Source organism: Littorina saxatilis, linkage group LG7 (genome assembly GCF_037325665.1).
Source record: "Littorina saxatilis isolate snail1 linkage group LG7, US_GU_Lsax_2.0, whole genome shotgun sequence".
NCBI lineage: Eukaryota > Metazoa > Mollusca > Gastropoda > Littorinimorpha > Littorinidae > Littorina > Littorina saxatilis.
This window is the reverse complement of record NC_090251.1, coordinates 30,542,395-30,557,080: the sequence shown is the minus strand read 5'-3', so window position 1 is coordinate 30,557,080 and position 14,686 is coordinate 30,542,395. Positions and strand designations below refer to the sequence as shown.

At 40.6% G+C, this 14,686-nt stretch overlaps 1 protein-coding gene and 1 long non-coding RNA gene across 2 annotated transcripts in view; both read right to left on the bottom strand.

The window, feature by feature from the left end:
• LOC138971147 (phosphonopyruvate decarboxylase-like) overlaps positions 1-3,352 on the bottom strand; it is a 44,070-nt gene extending 40,718 nt beyond the window's left edge. The window contains exon 1 of the mRNA XM_070343779.1: positions 3,179-3,352. The gene's annotated coding sequence lies outside the window, so the exon portion shown is untranslated. The remainder of the gene's footprint in view (positions 1-3,178) is intronic.
• A 3,661-nt stretch (positions 3,353-7,013) lies between these two features.
• On the bottom strand, positions 7,014-11,968 carry LOC138971145 (uncharacterized). Its single transcript, XR_011457177.1, has 5 exons — positions 11,831-11,968; positions 11,225-11,374; positions 10,724-10,784; positions 8,538-8,683; positions 7,014-8,162 (listed from the first exon to the last, which is right to left on the bottom strand). It is a non-coding gene; the product is annotated as an uncharacterized lncRNA (long non-coding RNA).
• Positions 11,969-14,686: the final 2,718 nt, after the last annotated feature.

Sequence of the window (14,686 nt, the reverse complement as noted above, 5' to 3'; positions counted from 1 at the left end):
TTCCATTGGTCAATTGAGCAAAACTGAGCTCAGTGCAAAAGTGATATCGACGACATTTCCGTCGATATCAGTTTTGATATCGACGACCTCTTTATTGCTTCCCCACTTCAAAAACAAAAACACCTAAATTTAAAAACAAACAAATATATATGAAAATGTAATTATCCCAGAATTTAGTTGAGCAAGTGACTAAAGACTTTTTGAAAGGAAAGACATTTTAAAATACTGAAAAGTACAAGAAAAGAGTGAACAAAAAGAAATAATAATCAGAGGGAGGGATATGGAACAGCCAAAACTAAGACAAATACTTTTGTAATTTCTTTACAGTAAATAAAAAATGTCCAGAGAATTAGCAATATATCTAACATTGACTGACTGTGTGATGATATCTTCTGCTATTGGTCTGTTTCGACAGTGATATCAAAATCTCGACCTCCGGTCTCGATTTTGATATCACTGTCTCAACAGACCATAGCAGAAGATATCATCACACAGTCCGTCAATATTGGGTACTAAGAACTGCTTTACACATTTTTCCTACCAAAATACATGTGACCTTGACCCAAGGTCAAGGTCATCCAAGGTCATGCAACACAAAGCTGTTAATTCAAGACATAGGAAGTACAATGGTGCTTATTGGCTCTTTCTACCATGAGATATGGTCACTTTTAGTGGTTCACTACCTTATTTTGGTCACATTTCATAAGGGTCAAAGTGACCTTGACCTTGATCATATGTGACCAAATGTGTCTCATGATGAAAGCATAACATGTGCCCCACATAATTTTTAAGTTTGAAACAGTTATCTTCCATAGTTCAGGGTCAAGGTCACTTCAAAATATGTATACAATCCAACTTTGAAGAGCTCCTGTGACCTTGACCTTGAAGCAAGGTAAACCAAACTGGTATCAAAAGATGGGGCTTACTTTGCCCTATATATCATATATAGGTGAGGTATTAAATCTCAAAAACTTCAGAGAAAATGGGAAAAATAGCTGTTTTTTAGACAACATTTATGGCCCATGCGACCTTGACCTTGAAGCAAGGTCAAGATGCTATGTATGTTTTTTGGGGCCTTGTCATCATACACTATCTTGCCAAATTTGGTACTGATAGACTGAATAGTGTCCAAGAATTACTGGCCGATGTGAATGCGTGATATATTGTGTAAAAAAATCCATCTCACACGGCAGAAATTAATATGTAAAGCGCTTAGAGAACGTCAAGCGCTATATAAATCTCCCATATAAATAAAATAAAAATGTTACGACACTTTTGTCTGGTCCCGAGGGTGTCCTTTCAATTCCATCGCAGCTACCACTGTACCAAAAAAAATCAACACCCCGACTACTTTCTGAGGAATTAATTTCCCCAAAAGGCGGCTATTAGTGTTACAAAATTAATTCTTGAAAACATACCACTGTGGACAGAGAACACCAACATTGTTCAATTTTGGTATGTGACCAAGTGGAGGGATGGTCTTATCTCATGCAAAAGCCTGACCAGATCTGAGAGAGTAAAGCAAGCTGTTTTCAGGAGGCAGAGTGGGCCTTTACCGCAATGGGGAGAGAAGGTTGGGGAAGGTGGGGATGGGGTGATGTTTTAGGTGAAGGATGGAATATATATCTTGGGGGAGATGGCAAGCCTTGTCAAGGGTATAGCAATCCATGTGCGAAGTGGCCAAGAAGATAGCAGCAGCTGACACCAAAGCAATTTAGCAGAAGATTTAATGTACACGTTGCCCTTACTTTTTGTACACTCAACTTTATTGTGTTTAACTTTCAACCATCACCACCTGTGCCTGGTGACCACCTGAGCAACTTTTAAGACAAGACAATCACTTAAAAAGTATATATCCCCAACAGTTTTTGCTGAAAAATGAACAAGACAAACCATCTGTTGGGAGTCATTTTCAGTCTAAACTGATGGAGTGTTTGTTGTCTGAATCGACCACTCATTCTCTAAACTGTGCAATGGTGCATGGTTGGTGACTAATTGCTATTGATCAGTAGTCTGTGTCACCCGACAGAGAGAGAGAGAGAGAGAAACAGAACCTGAGGAAGAGAGACTGTAAGGATCGAAAGTGTAAGAAAGAGAATGAACCAAGCCACCATTCATATTTATATTAAAAAAAATACCACTTTAGAAAATTGCTAGTGTGACCGAAGTGAGATGTGAACAAAAAAAAAATGATTCACGAGGGTTATACCTGTAGGCTACCTTAGAAGTAAGCATAATACTTAGATACATCCCTAAAAAGGGAGTATAATCTACAATGGCTGAATAATAAACAGACACAGAAAAGTTATAATTATTTGTGACCCTCCACCACGCGGGAATGAGTCGGATGTCACCTCGGGCGGTTCTGCGCTAGGCCTAATATATATAGCCATATTATTAATCATTAAATGTACATAAAATGCATCGCACAGGGGAAAACACGCGAGTTCGTTTGTTGTGTAAAGTTGGCTTATTAATACGAAGATTGCACAAAACTGAGCTGAAATAATACCATGCACATCGGCATACACTGCAGTTTAAAAATCAATTACAGAAAATTAATACATTGCACCAGAGTATGATACTCAGTATGCCTAATCAAGAATATGTGTGTGTGTATATCACTGTATGTCATAATATGTGTGAGTAATAAAAAGGGTTATCTGGTAATGAAAATAAGAGAGAAAGAAAGAGAGAGAGTGAGAGGGGGAGAGAGAGAGAGAGGGAGAGAGAGACTCGGAGAGTGAGAGAGAGAGAGAGAGAACATGTGCTCTCTGTGCTTCGTCTGACGTCGAGATTGCAAAGACGGATTCCTCTCCCATACAACCAGTTTCCACCGGTCCCGTAAGCTGTGGTATTGAAAAGCGTTCAACTGTACCGATACATTCATAAAGCCGAAGAATTCACATGACACCCTCCCATTCATTACTGGACACATAGACCTATAGGTCCCTGCTGGACACCAGAACAGTTTAAGTGGCTCTTAAAAGGCAAAGTACAAACCGGTTATCACAACCAGCTTTAGCGACCGCAAAGTTCACTTCATACAGGGGCAAAATTCCAGACACGCATCAGTGATGTACGGGTAGGTACACCAAACATGTACTGGACGTGTACTTTTTGACACCATTACAACGATGAAATAAGTTAATAACTCGTTCCACTTGAAATAACTTACCAACGAAAACTTGCAGCAATTATATTCAATCTCCGATTCCTGGATTCTGAGGCAAGATCGGAACGTCCAGATAAAACCAGACAGTTCTGGAGTTATAAAGTTTGTGCTCGAGCTAGTGCAGCTGTTGAAAAATACCTTGGTAACATAAAACCTTACGATGCACACAAACCTCGACTGTGTCAGAGACTGTAGAGTACACAGAGACGCTTCATTCGGCGCTGAAAATTGAAACAGGAAGCCCCGTGGCGCCACCACGCGGAAACATGTAAAAACCTACTTTCCCTTTCCACAGCAGTAGCGATATCGTGCAGCACAACCATGGCCGCACCAAAAAGAAAACACAGCGGGGCATGGTCTTTGGCCATCAATTGCTCAAACTCACATGCCAAAGGCTTCAGGATGTTCAAATTTCCTGAGGAAGAGAGCAAGTGAGGATTGTTTTTTTGTTTTTTTTCTCTCGTTAAATGTCGGAAAATCAGTAAAAAGTGTAGCGTCGAACTGCGTGTATTCTACCAGAACAGAGAAAACACACACTGTACACAAACTCAACAATGTGATTGCGCAGTTGTTTAATTAACATCAGGCTTAATTTTGTTTTGAAGGACAACTGAACAATTGATTCTATTCTTCGTCCAAGCGCAAAAGTCGAAAACTTCTCAAACTAGAATACTTGTGACGCTGCTGTTCAAAGTGTCATCCAGTCGGTCCGTACCTCGTTAATTCATCTCAATTCATGTGTGTGTGTGTGTGTGTGTGTGTGTGTGTGTATGCGTGTGTGTGTGCCTGCGTGTGTATGCGTGTGTGTGTGTGTGTGTAACTGACTCAGAGAGAGAGAGAGAGAGAGAGAGAGAGAGAGAGAGACAATGACAATGACAATGACAAATCTTTATTTTTCGAGGGTGACAAGAATAAGCATAGATATGCTTTTTTGCATCTGGCCCTCGCCCTAAAGAGGGACTAAACTATTTTACTATAACTATGACTAGGAAAAAAAAAGAGAAAGAGAGAGAGAGAGAGAGAGAGAGAGAGAGAGAGAGAGAGAGAGAGAGCTTTCTGAACAAGAAAGAAGCAACCGATAAGAAATAAGACAATCATCGATCGATCAAGATTCTTTAATTAAAGTCAGCTAGGTCACAATAATGTTGTTTAAGTTGCTGTATTTTACAGTTTTCCCTTACATGATAATTTCTTAGCACCGTGCAATTGACTACCCATTTCACTTTAGAATTGCTGGGACGACGCCAAGTTGACTAAATGCCTTAGTTACCGATTTGACCGGGAACTATTTTGTTAACGATTTATTCCTGACATATTTTCTCAGGCTTAAGTGACCATGTATACAGTATGTATTTGTATTTGACTAAAACACACAAAAATAACGACGGTTAGTTCGTGAAAAGACACTGACTTGAATCATGTTTGCATGTAACTACAGCGATGCAGCGGGTATTGCCGCCTAAGTAAATTTGATTTAATTTTAATCTACACCATTTTTTGCGGTGTTTTTATGGTCATTTAAAAAGGATGTTCACAAACAAACATATTTTTCGTTCAGTTACTTTTTGCAGCACTGTCAGCCGGACAGAATAGACAGTATGTTAATATAAACGTGATATAAACACAGCCGACAGCAGCCGCTATACGCGAACTTCCTTGTGCGGCAGGGAGTGGCTCTTTTCCCGCGCGCTGGCTGGCCGGTCTCACTTTCGCACCGCAGCGCAAAGAAGGATGAAGCGTCTCTGTATACTCTATAGTCTCTGACTGTGTATCGAACGATGTGCGACAGTATGCGACATGCTTGTATCGGCACGCGTTCAGCAAGGGAAACTACTCTGTTCAAATATTTCGACGACACGCAACGATTCTACTTTCGTTTTCTCCGCTTATCTGCTTGCCCGGAATATCTAGGCTTATTTGTTGCTATCGAAAAATATATAATTGTCACTGTCAATGTCATTCTCTCTCTCTCTCTCTCTCTCTCTCTCTCTCTCTCTCTCTCTCTCTCTCTCTCCGGCTCTCTCAGTCAGTCTCTCTCTCTCTCTCAGTCTCGAGTCTCTCTCTCTCTCTCTCTCTCTCTCTCTCTCTCTCTTTGAACAGTTCAAGCACTGTCCCTTTTTTTAACTCTTATCTTAGAGAGAGGGTTCAATCTGTATACGTACACGATACGTACTCATCTCAGGGCACTGTGAAATGTGGAGTGCCACAGGGGTCTGTTTTGGGACCTGTATTATTTTGCATCTATATAAATGATTTGCCCTTGTACCTACAGTCTGAATCTGTTAAGTGTCATATGTTAGCAGATGATAGGCTACTACCTTACATGCAACAGGGAAAAGCGGCCCTGCACAAATTCAAGACAAATTACAACAGGGCCTAAACGATGTTTCTGAGTGGTGTTCTGCAAATCGTATGCTTATTAATCCAGTTAAAACAAAGTCTATGATAATCAGCACTCGCCAAAAACATCAACTTTCAGAAATGACTCTGAGTCTGTCCCTAAATGAGCACTCCATTGAGCAAGTAGCTGAGCACCGTTTACTGGGACTTACTGTTGATAATAATCTCAAATGGCAGACTCACATCAATGGAATCTGCAAAAAAATTGCTAAAACCCTGTTTCTTTTGTCAAAGTTACAAAGCATTATTAATCTAGACACAAGAAAACTATTTTACAATGCCCACATAAAACCCCATATTGATTATGCTTCCATAGTATGGGACGGGTGTAGTGAAGTTCACTTGAAGAAGCTGAACTCGCTCCAGCGTAGAGCTGCTAAACTAGTTCTGCCCAGTTCATCTCTTTCTACAAAGGAAAAGATGAAAAGTATTGGGATGTTAAGCTTAAAGACCAACCAGAGTGCAAACTTTTTATTGTGCCACTGGAAAGGGCTTTATAACAGGACCGCTAAAATATAATTATATCAAGTTCCATCTCCTCCGATCGCGCGTAATTGGCTATTGAAAGTGCTCATTCTCACCTGTAATTAACTATAAGGGAAACAATCTTAAAATTTTGCCATCGCTTAACTCCCCTGGCTAGTGACGTCAAACGTGGAACACACTGAGAGAGTAAACATGGCGACAAGCGAAGCAGAGAGAGACGTTGCATTGCAACTCTCGTGTGAAAGCAGCGATTTCGACTCGGATTTAGAGATGAACGTGTTCCAAACACAATCACAATCTTGTGGAGCCCCTCAACCATACCAGTTTGAGCCTCAGATTTCGAGTAGCGACAATGATGGCAGTGAAGGAGAAAGACAGGCACATGACCAAGTGCCAAGTGGACCCAAGTCGTCTGAACTCGATGCATTGGTAAATTTCACACTGTGCGATTACTTACCATTTTGTGACACTGTTTGCTTACATTATCAGAGATTTTGAAGATCTGAACACAACAAAGCTAGGCATAGAATACCAACTATTGAAAGTTAACAATCACTGTCAACAATCAACTCAGTGTTCATTTCATGCGTTTATTTTTCATCAGTGCAGAACTTTCAATATCATCTCCTCTGTGAATAGCAACAGGATCTTTTTTTTTAGTTTGTGGAATTGTAGTACTTGAGTTTGTTTCTTTTTTTCCATAGGATTGTCATGTTTGTGTGTCTTTGTATCACCAGGATTGAATGTGTTTTTTTTTGTTGTTTTTTTTTTAAAGGAAAGTTGCATGTGAATATTGAAGAACTGACCAAACACATCAGTGTTAAATTGAGCAACATGATTGGAATCAAATTTTTGCACACAGATGGGGAAAAGAATCAAACACAAGTGAAGTTGATTTGATTTAAAGAATATTTTATTGATCAAAAACCAAAACGCAGACTGACAGAGTAAGTAGATTTGTGCAAACAATTTTATTTTCCTCTCCTCTCCTCTTCTTATGCACTAGGTGTCATTGTGACAACTGTGAGCTCATGGACACAATCAAAGAATGTCGCTGTTGCACAGAAATGGAGCAAATGGAAGCCTTGATGAGAAAAGGTGTGAACTGCATAACTCATCACCCAGGATTCCAGTCAGTGTGTCTGGATATCTACTACTTCGTACTTGCTACAGATGGTGCCAGCAACAGTATGGAAGAGATATAGCTGATGAAAACAGGTATATATATATAATATATCAAGGAGCAAAATTACAAATCATGGTTCAATGTAATAGATTCATTTACATATGTCGCGCTACTTTTCCTAAACTGTCACCTGGTTGTCACGACATATGTCGCGTTACTGGCTCAGTCTGTTTGGTCGGTTCCGATTACCTCCCATGAATGCGAAAACCTATATGATCGTTTTTCTTTATTTTTCTCCCTGTTAATTCACCAGTGGCTATGTAACCTGTGTTGCAGAATTGCACCAGTGTAAGGGTTTTAAAATAACATTTACACCCAAACCAAATATCTTGCTGCAATGTAAATTTTATCATCGACACCATGTGATACAGTATACATGGGAAAGATGTCTGCTGCCTGATATTCATGTATTTTTAGTTTACTTGGAAAGTACTATGTACATGGACATTACATAGCATGCCTAATTTTGTCTGTGTGCAGTCGCTACCGCTACACTGCATACCGTATGCTGGCAAAGTTTGCATGGGGATGGCTGGGCAAGGATGTACGAGTAACTCTCCCTGCTTCTGCTGTCAGGAAGATCCGGGAAACCTTTCCTAACGCTACAGGCAATTACACAGGATATTTGGAACCCGAAAACTAGTTCTTTTAACAGTTTACTATTGTGCCAGTAGATATTTTGAAGCAGTTGTGAAGGTGAAACATTCACATCTACAGGTCCTGACTACATGTGGTCGTATTAGCACCCCTTGTAGCTGTACCGAGACTTTAGTGCTCTGACTGCCTGTTCTTTGTTAGGCTTGGCATATTGTTCACAAAGGGGCGGAGGCAACTGCTTGATGGACCGTTCCATGTCTTGGATGCTGTGTGTAGAGGCCAAGTCCACCACTCGTTCCATCAGTCTCCCCACATAAGCTGCAAACAAATGAGAACTTTATTAAGTGACCCTCCACCAACTTTGAAATAGGCATAATCTTCTGTGGCTGTTAGTGTTACCTTCCCCTGCACTGTTGTATGGATTGCTCTTGTATGAATGTGTATAAAAATGGTTTCTCTTTATTTTCTTTGAGCAGCCAAAGAAAAAAAAATGTTGCAATACATTTGTGACATTGATTGCTATTTGTCTTCTTCCTTACTCTCTGATCTCCATTAACTTAAATGTTTGGAAGTTATTCTTCTACCTCTTTCATGCTTATCCAATGGGCCATTATTTTGTACTTGCAAACCGAACAACACAAAAATAACTTTTGTACCAAAAGTCTGAGCTTGTGAGAGTAAAAGAACATTTACCAAAGGTGCAATCCACTTTCACTTCCTGGATGGAATAGTCCTTCTTTGATTTCCTGTAGACCAAACTGTAGCGTTCCTTTCCGGTCTGGTCAGAAGCCTGCAGTCTGTTGTTGTTTTCGTTAAAATGCAGAGCAGCTATGACTGTCCTGAAACAGTGTTTCATTTGACAAGGTACAGTATTTTGTAATTGCAAGTTCCATATCTCTATTGCCTACCTGCTTTGACACAATTGTGGTAATTATTGACAGAGCACAACATACTGCAAAGAAATTCCTCTTAGTATCTCCAACTGAAATGTGATAGGATGAGTGCACAATACCAACCCCCACACATGTACACTTTTGCATAGTGCTAGCAGGTATAGTGCTCATTTTAAGGCTTACTATCATTAAGCAAAAACTATCAGTCTGCTAAAGACATATCATCTGTACATTAAAAAACTGCAGATTATTGGATTGGATTGGATTGGATAAGATTTACAGTCCGGGACTGGTATTCAAGAAACCTCTTCAGCGCCACTTGGCCGCATGGTGGCGCTGTTTGAGCTGTAAGTCGCGCTAATCGGCATTCACGAAAGCCCGTTGTGACCCGCCAAAGTCACGTGACGCCTTCAAAGTTACAGGACCTACCCCTCGTCTCTACAATCGCTAACACCGTGTTATCTTCGTGATTCAAGATGGCGGCCTTCATGATGTTGGAATATGCCGAGAGAAGAAATCTGAGAAGAATTTTCCGGGATCGCATTCATCCTGTGGATAAATATGACGATGTAGATTTGTACAGAAAGTTTTATTTTTTTTTGTCTTCTCTTTTACCTTTGTTTTTTTTAAGCGGGGAGCATCCTTCTTCATATTTTTTTTAAAATCAAAGTTCAATAAATTAATATCATGGTAACCCCCCCCCCCCCCAAAAAACAAAACAAAAACCCATTCCTGCCTAATTTTTTTTTTTAATCAATTTGCTATTATAAAGTACTCTTTTGCACATGAAGAAAATATACAAAAATAAACAAATGCCAAAGACTGAAAGAGTAAAAAAAATTACGGACAGATGGTGATTTGAACTCGACTCAATCGCGCATTAGGCGAATGTGAGAACCGTTCGGCCACGGAATCAGTAGAAGAAATTGGACACTGTAAAAGACGCGAGCACGTTTTCACCACAAGCCGGTATGATCGAGCATCGGTTGAAATCTTTCGCGAGCAGTATCTAGTATTTGTCGGCGTTTCGCTGTCAGTCCAGTTAGCACTTCGTTTCCTCTTCCCCTCCATCTCTTCCTCGTGTGCCTGCGCTTTCGCTTGTCCGATGGATGTTCCGTACATATCGACTAAAGTAAATGTAATGCACACGTGTTCGTTCGCGGAATAAAAGCAATGAAGGCGGATAAGACCTACTGCCCGTGCGCACTGAACAGGAAGTGAGGGAAACCCCGTGGTTTATAAATAGACAACCTTGTTAGCTAACAGCGTTCGGAGGGGGACTCGTGAATGCCAGTTAAAATCGGAAGTTAAAGCGTAGTAGCTAAAACGGCTTCAGAATCTGAAACCACCTCAAATTCTTTTTCTTCTTGAATACCACTCCAGTGAGGTTACCCTCATGGAAATTCGGGCTGCTTTCTCCCCGGGGAAAGCGAGCTGCCATACATACGGCGCTACCCATAGTTTTATTTTTTTTTCCTGCATGCGTGTATTCATGTTTCCTGAGACTTAATGCCGTGTGAGATGGAATTTGTTTACTTTATTCCAAGTCCCACGGGTATTTGATGGACATTTTTATCTATGCCTATACAATTTTGCCAGGAAAGACCCTTTTGTCAATCGTGGGATCTTTAACGTGCACACCCCAATGTAGTATACACGAAGGGACCTCGGTTTTTCGTCTCATCCGAAAGACTAGCACTTGAACCCACCACCTAGGTTAGGAAAGGGGGGAGAAAATTGCGGCCTGACCCAGGCCTGAACACGCAACCTCTCGCTTCCGAGCGCAAGCGCGTTACCACTCGGCCACCCAGTCCCTTATGACAGTTGATACTTGATATCCAGAAATAGTCTAAAGTCTAAAACTTTCCTGACTACTCTTGTGACGTCTTGTCTGAAAATAATTAATTGACCCACCACCCATACACACACACCATAATATATATAAACAGGACCACCACCACCACTTTTTTTTAATAATTTACTTACTTTTCTGTGCAGCCTTTGGGGTGACTTGAATTTTCTTGTTTCTTTTTATCCTGCGGTGTGTCTGAAGTAAAATATTGTCACCAATTTATGCAAAAAATCTGCTAGAAAATGATGATAATACAATAACAGTTGCTCAATGGATAAGTTAGTAGAGTATTTCACTGACAGATCTAGATATATTTACTCATTCACATCAATTCGGAACAGCATGTGACACAAAGTGACAATATATATGTACATGAATACAATTACAGGGTCTGCAAGTGCAACACATGTATCCAATGACTTATCAATAAACACTGCTAAAATTACAAACTCTGAATCAGATACAAATGTGTGCCAAAGTGGATCAGCCTCACATTTAGTAGTTACAGTGTCAGCTATAATATGCTTGATAAGAAGTGTGAATGACTAAGTACTGCAATGAATTACTGTGGGATTGGGAACAAGCAGATCTGTACTGTCTATACAATAAAAAAAATTTAAAAATGCAATGCCTACCTCTGTCTGAGTGCTTGCATACACTGGCGAAGGTTTGTCAGTTTCACTAGCTCCATCACAAGATCCTGACAAATCAGCTGTATGATGGTCAGATGGTTTAGGTTTTACATCACATTCACAAGGCCCAACTGCCAAAGCATCTTCCAGAATCTGCAAGCACAATGTTAAAATCATTCTTTAGTCCTCTATTTCTGTATTTTTGTAAGTTAAAACAATTACCCCTTGACTGCCTTAGGACGGGTATACCCGTCCTGCACTTGTGCATTATTTTCATGATTAGATACTAAAAACAGATTCTTGGTTGAATTTCCTTTAAAAATAACATAGGTTTTACTTTCCTACCTACTGCCAGTTTGGAGCTAGAATTTTTTGTGAATTATTACACCCCGAACTCCAATATTCCCTGGCAGTCAGGAAGTTGTAAACCCTTTCGCTGCCAATCAAAACAGAATTTTCTACTCAAAGCTTACAAATGTACTAAGTTTTATTCAGTGAAAGTTGACAAATGCAGCGCCCTTTTAATTTTATAGAATTTTTCAATAATGGCATTGTCAGTGTCACTGAACCTATTAGTATTCTTCATAACAATACAATTTTCTACCGTACCCTTTGGTGTTCCCTTTTGGCAAAGGCTCCTCTGACTCGAACACTCTGCTTTGGAGCCACAATGGCAGAGCAAATTGGCGCTGTAACTGCCGTTGTTACTTGTGTCACAGTGCTGCTGGCTGTGGAGACAGATGCCACGCCCACGGTACTCGAGCAAGTCACCGTTGTGACTGTTGTTGGCGCCAGACAATGCGGTTTTTGCACTGTTGGCACTGGTTTATGGTTTAAAACCATCTTCGCTTTAAGTCCAAAACTTGCAGCCAGTGCAATCTTTCTTGGATAGCAATCCGTAGTGAAGTGCAGACTGCATATCCGTGAGTTCTGGTTCGGCGTACCAAAACTTGGTCTGAAATCTGCTCGGCAAGTTTGAACGAATTTAATCCACTGTCGCCGAGTTTCTGCATCAGTAGGAAACTGATGCAATGTAAAACCATCAGCATGCTTGCTGTTACACTCCGCAACTGCACAGTAGTAACCGACTTTCCTTCGCCGTTTGAAAGGGGGAACGTCTGTTTCGGTAGAAGATACAACCGCAGAGTTACAACCGTCCGCCATGATGTTCCACTAGTGACGTCACTGGCCTCAGGGCGCCCGGTGCAGTTTGATCAGGTGCGCGAAATCGGATTTTATTAAATAAAAAATCAGCAACACAAAATTTTGCAAAATCGTTTTCGGAATATTAACCTGGGTTGTGACAAAAATGTTTTGAACAGAAAAAAGTTTTGCTCTCTGGTTGGTCTTTAAAAAAGCAGCTTTTGTATAATAAATGTTCATTTATGTATAAAGTCGTCTATAAGGACGCCCCAACATATCTTATACAACTCTTCAAATCATCTCCGTCATATTATTCAAACACTCGAAATAACCTTGCCGTGCCAAGGCCCCGCATCGATTTGTTTAAAACTAGTTTTTACATTTAGTCAAGTTTTGACTAAATGTTTTAACGTAGAGGGGGAATCGAGACGAGGGTCGTGGTGTATGTGCGTGTGTGCGTGTGTGCGTGTGTGCGTGTGTGTGTGTGTGTGTGTAGAGCGATTCAGACTAAACTACTGGACCGATCTTTATGAAATTTGACACGAGAGTTCCTGGGTATGAAATCCCCGAACGTTTTTTTCATTTTTTTGATAAATGTCTTTGATGACGTCATATCCGGCTTTTCGTGAAAGTTGAGGCGGCACTGTCACGCCCTCATTTTTCAACCAAATTGGTTCAAATTTTGGTCAAGTAATCTTCGACAAAGCCCGGACTTCGGTATTGCATTTCAGCGTGGTGGCTTAAAAATTAATTAATGACTTTGGTCATTAAAAATCAGAAAATTGTAAAAAAAAAAACAATTTATAAAACGATCCAAATTTACGTTTATCTTATTCTCCATCATTTGCTGATTCCAAAAACATATAAATATGTTATATTCGGATTAAAAACAAGCTCTGAAAATTAAATATATAAAAATTATTATCAAAATTAAATTGTCCAAATCAATTTAAAAACACTTTCATCTTATTCCTTGTCGGTTCCTGATTCCAAAAACATATAGATATGATATGTTTGGATTAAAAACACGCTCAGAAAGTTAAAACAAAGAGAGGTACAGAAAAGCGTGCTATCCTTCTTAGCGCAACTACTACCCCGCTCTTCTTGTCAATTTCACTGCCTTTGCCATGAGCGGTCAACTGACGATGCTACGAGTAAAATGGCATTGCGTTCAGTTTCATTCTGTGAGTTCGGGGTGTTGCAGGTAGCTTTGTTTCCTCCTTGGGGATGAAGCTACCAGGGGAAGGGATTGTGTTGGAGGTGCGGGTAGAGGGGTAGCCCTCCCGGTGCTCCCCCTTGGACCTCCCTAGTCTAGGACCCTGGGTCTTCGCGAGGTGGCCATTGTGGCGTAATCCCTCCGGACTAGCATAACGTTTCCCTATCCCAAGACCGACCGTGCGTGGTCTATGACCACATCCTCTACGAGGTGACCCTATCAACTAGGCAGCGAAAGCCCCTAGGCGAAACACGGCGGATCTAGAGGAGAGAACCTCGATAAAAAATTTGAGCTGCCATGAAGACGGAGCATGTTGGCTGAGGACAGCGGGCAGACCTTCTGTGCCGACACCCATCTACAGGAGAAAACCAGGCATGCACGCATCAAACCCAACATGGCCATACAAAAAAAGCCATTCTGTGAGTTCGACAGCTACTTGACTAAATGTTGTATTTTCGCCTTACGCGACTTGTTCTTATTCTGGTGCGTTCCTTTGGAATTCACTACCTGTAAATATTAGGTCATGTCTGTCATTTTCCTCTTTTAAAAGACAGCTCCGAAAGCACCTCTCTAACGACTAAGTCGATGTACACTTTGTGCGAGTGTGTGTGAGGATGTGTAAAAGAGAAAGTGAATAGTATGCTTCCATTAAACAAGCACACTTTTGAATTTTGAATTTTTATTTTGTTATACCTTTCCCTATTGTTTTTTTTTTAAATTCTTCATATTTGTTCTTTGTTTCATGTGTGTATTATAGTAGGGACTAGCTGTAAGAAAGGACCATATGGACCTAATGCTATCATCCCTCGGTAATAAAGTTTTCGAGTTCGAGTTCAAGTTCGAGTTCTCTCTGGCTCGGGCTCGGCCGTCTCTCACATACAAATGTGCGAATACAGTAGGTCTGGGTCTGGGTCTGGGTCCGTCGGGGCGTAAGCAATTTTCTTCCCCCTTTCCTAGCCCAGGTGGTGGGTTCAAGTGCTAGTCTTTCGGATGAGACGAAAAACTGAGGTCCCTTCGTGTACACTACATTGGGGTGTGCTACCACGATTGACAAAAGGGTCTTTCCTGGCAAAAATGTATAGGCATAGATAATAAAAAAAAAATGT